Genomic DNA, 6,145 nt, shown 5'->3' with positions numbered 1-6,145 from the left:
GTAGTTTTTACTTTTAAATTTAATTATAATTTGTATTAATATTATTAAATCAGATATATATATATAGTATTTATACGTGAAAGCCCTGTTTGCCTTTCTCTTGAGTTCAAACAGACCACTTGTGTATTCATAATGTAAAGTGTTGTATACTGTTCACAGCAAATCACGAAATAACCTTTACAAAGAGATATCTGATACAGAATGCACCCCAATCACACCTTGCTTCCGTATTGTCCCATTGCTTTTGTCTCTGGATTAGATTCTTTCCTTTAGAGGTCAGGGATTTTAAATTTGGCCTTAGTAAGCTCTTGGAAAGTGTATTGAGTTACACAAACCCTTTACTGTGGGGTTAGCTGAAGGCCAGAAAAATCAATCGCACGATGAATTCATTCATGTGAAATCTGCATTTACTAAATCTATCATTATGAACTTTACTTTTTGTGATTAGAAAACACTGTTTGAAGGTACATTTGAATATAAAATAGTAGGTAAAATGCTTGTTAGATATTGGACATTTTTGAAGGTTTGAAAAGTGGTATTCCTAGAACAAGAATGTAATTGCACAGTGCCTTGCAAAAGTGTTCATGTGCCTTGAATTTTTCCATATTCTGTCACATTGCAATCACGAACTTCAAAGATACATGACTATGCTTATTTTTTTAGTTAATAAAAACTAAGTATATTGTATATTTTAAATATTGTATTGTATTGTATTTGCATTCAGCCCACCATGGTTCTTTTGAGAACCACCATTGGTTGTAATTACAGCTGCAAGTCTTTTAGGATGTGTTTCTACCAGCTTTAATTCAATTCAATTCAGTTTATTTATATAGCGCCAATTCACAACACATGTTGTCTCAAGGCACTTCACAAAAGTGAGGTACATACATTCCAATTAATCCTAATCATTGAACAGTGCAGTCAGATTCAGTTTTCTTATTCAAATTTATCCAGTCCTGGATAAAGCGGAAGACGACGAGTACGAGTGGATAAAAAGTTTTTCTGTCTAAGGAAACCCAGCAGATTGCATCGAGTCAGAGATTTGCAGCATTCACTCCTCCCGGATGAGCATGTAGAGACAGTGGACAGTCACTGGCATTGACTTTGCAGCAATCCCTCATACTGAACATGCATGTAGCGACAGTGGAGAGGAAAAACTCCCTTTTAACAGGAAGAAACCTCCAGCAGAACCAGGCTCAGTGTGAGCGGCCATCTGCCACGACTGACTGGGGGTTTGAGAGAACAGAGCAGAGACACAAAGAGAACAAAGAAGCACTGATCCAGGAGTACTTTCTATGGGAAGGAAAATTAAATGTTAATGGATGTAGCTCCTTTAATCATTTCACCTAGAATGAACAGATAAACTCTGACCCAGTTTTCAAGGTTAGAGTCTGAAAGAGAGCACATATAATTAGTTACAGTAAAAGCTCAGTCAATTGCCATATCTAGGAGAGAGAAAGGGTTAAACACTGAAAGACAGGGTCATGTGGGTCATCGGAAGAGGGTAAGCATTAAGTTGTTGGCAGCAGAAGCTTGGACGATGCCCCTCTCCAGAAAGTTGTCACAGTTAGACACAGAGTCAGGCCAGGTGTAGCTTCTAGGAAGAGAAAAGAGGGAGAACATAAAGTTAAAAACTGAAATAAGAGCAAATAATGCAGAATTAAAGAGTAGTGTGAGAATGTAGCGAAGCGGGTGAAAATGGTCATTATGTCCTCCAGCAGCCTAAGCCTATAACTGAATAACTACAGAGATAGCTCAGGATAACCTAAGCCACTCTAACTATAAGCTTTATCAAAAAGGAAAGTTTTAAACCTAGCCTTAAAAGTAGACAGTTTGTCCGTGCCCTACCACGGTTAAATTGGATGGACTGTTTCTATGAACAGGAGTTTTAAGGTATTTTCATAAATGGAATTATGTCTGGAGTTTGACTGGGCAATTCTAACACATAACGATGCTTTGATCTAAATCTGTATTTAGAGCCTTCCTCCTTTCTCACCACCATCAACTCTGACCAGCTTCCCTGTCCCTCCTGAAGAAAAGTATCCACACAACATGATGCTGCCAACACCATATTTCACTGTGGAAGTGATGTCTTCAATTCCTCATTACTAAATCAAAAAACAGTAGTAGTTTTCCGACACAGGTTTTGCTCCCTGCTTCCTTGTCAAAGATTCCCTTACAAAGATTAGCCTCCCTGCAGCTTGATACCACCACCACCATTTTGTGTGGTGGAGATGGCATGTTTGGTGATATGTAGGATGCTAGTTTTTCACCACACAAATCATTTTGCATTTAGGCCAAAACATAACATTTTTGTCTCACCTGATCAGAGAACCTCATAGGGCTACAGGTTCCCTTAGCTGTTCAAACTTCAAATGACACTTTTTATGGTGTTATTTCAACAATATTATTCTTTTAAGGACAGATTTGTGTGGTTTACAACTAATATTTGTTTTGCTGAAAGATTTTCCCACTTGAACGCTGGATCTCTGCAGCTTTTCCAGACTTACCATGGGCCTCTTGGCTGCTTCTCCTAATAATGCTCTCCTTGCCTGGCCCTGTCTTGGTAGGATTGCTGTTGTGCCGTACCCTTTCCATTTATAGGTGATTGATTTAACAGTGCTCCATGAGATGTTTAAATCCTAGGATATTGTTTTATAACCTAACCCTTTGTTAAAGTTCTCCACAACTTTCTCCTTGACCTGTTTGCCTTGTGTTTTACATGTTTGTTTGTTTGTTTGTTCTCCAACAAACTCTGAGGTTTTGCATACAGATGAAATCTTTTCAGCAATTAGGTGACATCTGAAATCAATTAGGTGCACTGGAGTTTTTGTAGGATGATGGCTACATGAATATAGCAACACATCATACTTAAAAAAATTACTTCACAACTATGTATCACTTTGTGTTGTTCTGTCTCATGAAATCCCACTAAAATACATTGAAGTTTGTGGTTGTATTGTGGTTAAATAAATAAATTTGCGAGGCACTATGTGTTTTCACAAAGACCTTCCGGAGGACATTCCAACAGTTCGATATTTGACCCAGGTTCTCCATGTCTGCTCTATTGTGTGACCAGGTTAACTAATGGACTAACTAATCAAAAGGGGGATGGTCATGTCTGTCTCACCTTTGTCAACAAAGGAGTGTTGACCTTTCAACAACACCTGCCCCCATCCCATCACACAGAAGCCATATACTCTCTCACTCAGAATAAAGCGGGGCTAATCGACACCTCCAGCCTTTTGGAATTTCCATCGTTTCTTTAGGAGAGAAGGCTTAGTGAAATTCCAGACAGGTATTCTGAGCAGAAAACAAGCCCAGACCCATTCCTTGGTATGGTTGCAGCATGCTATGAGAAACACTGGGAGTGTTCAAGAAGCTTTTGTATTCCACGCAGAAAGAAACCAGAAACTGTTGATGTGATCATGAATGTAGCAACACAAACTGAAACAATTTCTCATTTTACATCTTAAAGGTTACAGACAATGTAGGTTTTCTTACAACCAAGAGAAACCCAGAAAAAAAATCAGTGAATTCACATGTGGCAGTAACAGCAATCACTGGTCATTCAAGCTCCCAAACTCATTCGGTGGAGGCACAATGTTGCAGCAAAATAGGATCTTTTTCAATGATTCCTGCTGGGATGCCATCCCACCACTGTTATTAACAAACATTCTTAGTCAGTGAGAGAAGTGCATAAACACAGGGTACTGACAGACCCCCTGTCTCACACAAGAATGGGAGAATTATCCAGCTTGCTCCTACCCCAAATGATTCATTTTGGGCTACAAGGTTTGTTCTGCTATGCAAATTAGGAACTGTTTTATACAATCATGATTTACAGCAGGTCAGGGGTGGACACCAAATTGACATCCAGTGAGTCTTGTCCCAAATGTATGCAACTTTTTAAATTTAAGTTTAGGATGTCACACATTTCTGGGTACTTTACTTAATTTTTTTAAAATTATCAACCACAGAATCGGTATTCATCAGCTCTTACAAGTTTTGATGTATTATCTTGATTCAGGTAAATACAGTCATGGGAAAAGCCAAATACACCCTATGAATCAAAAACTTACAGATCCACATTTAGGTATAACAGGCCTGATTTGTTGTTACCTGCATAACTTTATCAGTTATTCACATTAACGTGAAAACTCTCGGTCCATTCTTCTTTAAACGTTAGTTTAGTTAATAAAGGCTTGGAATCATTCATTTTTGCACAGCTCTCTTAACATAGCTGTATTTGCATTATTGTCCTGTTGATTAGCTTGTTTGGCTCAAGCTTCAGCTGTCAGACAGATGGCCTCACGTTTGATTCTAATACTTCCATTTACAGAGCAGTTTATGGTCGGTTCAATGCCTGGAAGACTCCAAGGCAAAGGCCCAAAGCATCACACCTCCACACTCATGCTTTCTAGATTGTATAAGCTATTTATGTTGATATGCTGTGTCTGTTTTCTTTCCAAACTTGGTGTGAAGCAACTTTGGCCTGATTTGTCAAAAATACTGTGTCTATCTGTTCAGTCTCAGTGCACTTGAGCATAATGTGTTTAATGTATGTAAATGCACCAATTGAATAATGTCTACTGGAATGACGCATGGCAACTCTCATAATGTGCATTCCCCATTAGTCACATTCTTTTTAAAGCAAAAATATTTTACTCATGAGACCGTTTCACAGCAGCTATACTTGTTCAGTTGATTCCTATTAGGATTGTCATGACTATTAAACATACTGTGTGAGGTCTGCAGAATCTGAGATTGAGACCTTGGATTTTTTGCAATTTGTCTTAGTAAAGCACTGTCTTAACCTTGGGTGAATTCGATGGGACATCTTTGGTACGATCTCCAGCCTTTTTATATATTTTTTCCCCTTGGAAATAATTATTCTCTGTAGAATGACAGACTTAATTTTCTTTGTATATGTTCATGTAATTCTTCCAAGATTGATGGGGAGCAACAATTGCTTCCGTCTTTGCATTGTGTTAACAGACACCAGCATGCTTCATACCAGCAAACTGACAAAACTCCTTCTTTTACAGGCGTGGTCACTGGTTGCTGGTGTTAATGAAGTGAATGTGATGAGCAGTATCAGGCTGCTGCTTAACCTCTTAAATTCCAGGTAATGTACTTAGTTTGTTCCAAATAAAAAAACTTTCTTCCATTTCTTTATTAACAGATATTAACTGAAAAGGAACTTTTGATCAGCTTCCTGTTCTTCCCTGTTTGTTTGCACTTTGTGTAAGAAATGAAAGATTCCTCACGTGTAGAAGCCAAGTCTTATACACTTCAAACAAATCTTCAGTATTTTGAGTAAATTTTGAGTTAGGCTCACATGAACAATTGAGAGCTTTTTTAAAAAAAACGTAATGTTGGAAACTGAGTAAATTTAAACCTTGTGGCTGCCTAAAATAGTTGTAATTAAAACTTTTATAATAAATATGAATGTATTCTTTATCAAATAGTTTTACAGTGACAGTGATTCCCAATAAGACCTAATCAAATTTGCGCCGTATTCGTCTTGAGCTCACACAAATCACATTCGCACATTCGAGACAGTTCTATTCAACAAATTCTGGCACCCCTTTTTGTATTCTGTGTGTGACACCTCAAATCTGCATCCAAATGGGGAATGAAATATTTATGCTGCAAAATGACGATGAAGCTTCTCATTGTCAATTTTCTTCAACATAAAACTGCATTAGAAGGTAGGTGCATTCGTAGTCAGACAGATAAGAAGATAAATGGCCAATGAGGCGACAGAAAAGGAGATACGGGGGAGAGTATAGAAGGAGAGATACCTCTCTGGCAGATTCATGACCACCATTCTTGAATCTTATTCAAAATATTAAAATGTTTAAAAATGTCAGAAGCGTTTTAAAGAAATACCAGCATTTAAAAATGAACAGCTATTTCATGTTATTATTTTGAGATTTGTAGCAGTTATCTGAGGTGTTTTCTGTTGATCTGTGTGGATGTGCAAACAATATGAAACATATTCATTATTTAGCTTGATTCTTTCTATATGAATAAACAATGGGCATCTCTTACATTAATGCATGATGTTACTAATCACAGTTTTGAATACCTCAATATGATACATTATACCTCAGTTTTCCCATGTAAATGTCAAGTCAGA

The sequence above is a fragment of the Girardinichthys multiradiatus genome, chromosome 1 (assembly GCF_021462225.1).
Source record: "Girardinichthys multiradiatus isolate DD_20200921_A chromosome 1, DD_fGirMul_XY1, whole genome shotgun sequence".
Taxonomy (NCBI): Eukaryota; Metazoa; Chordata; class Actinopteri; order Cyprinodontiformes; family Goodeidae; genus Girardinichthys; species Girardinichthys multiradiatus.
Note: the sequence above shows the minus strand (reverse complement) of the source record.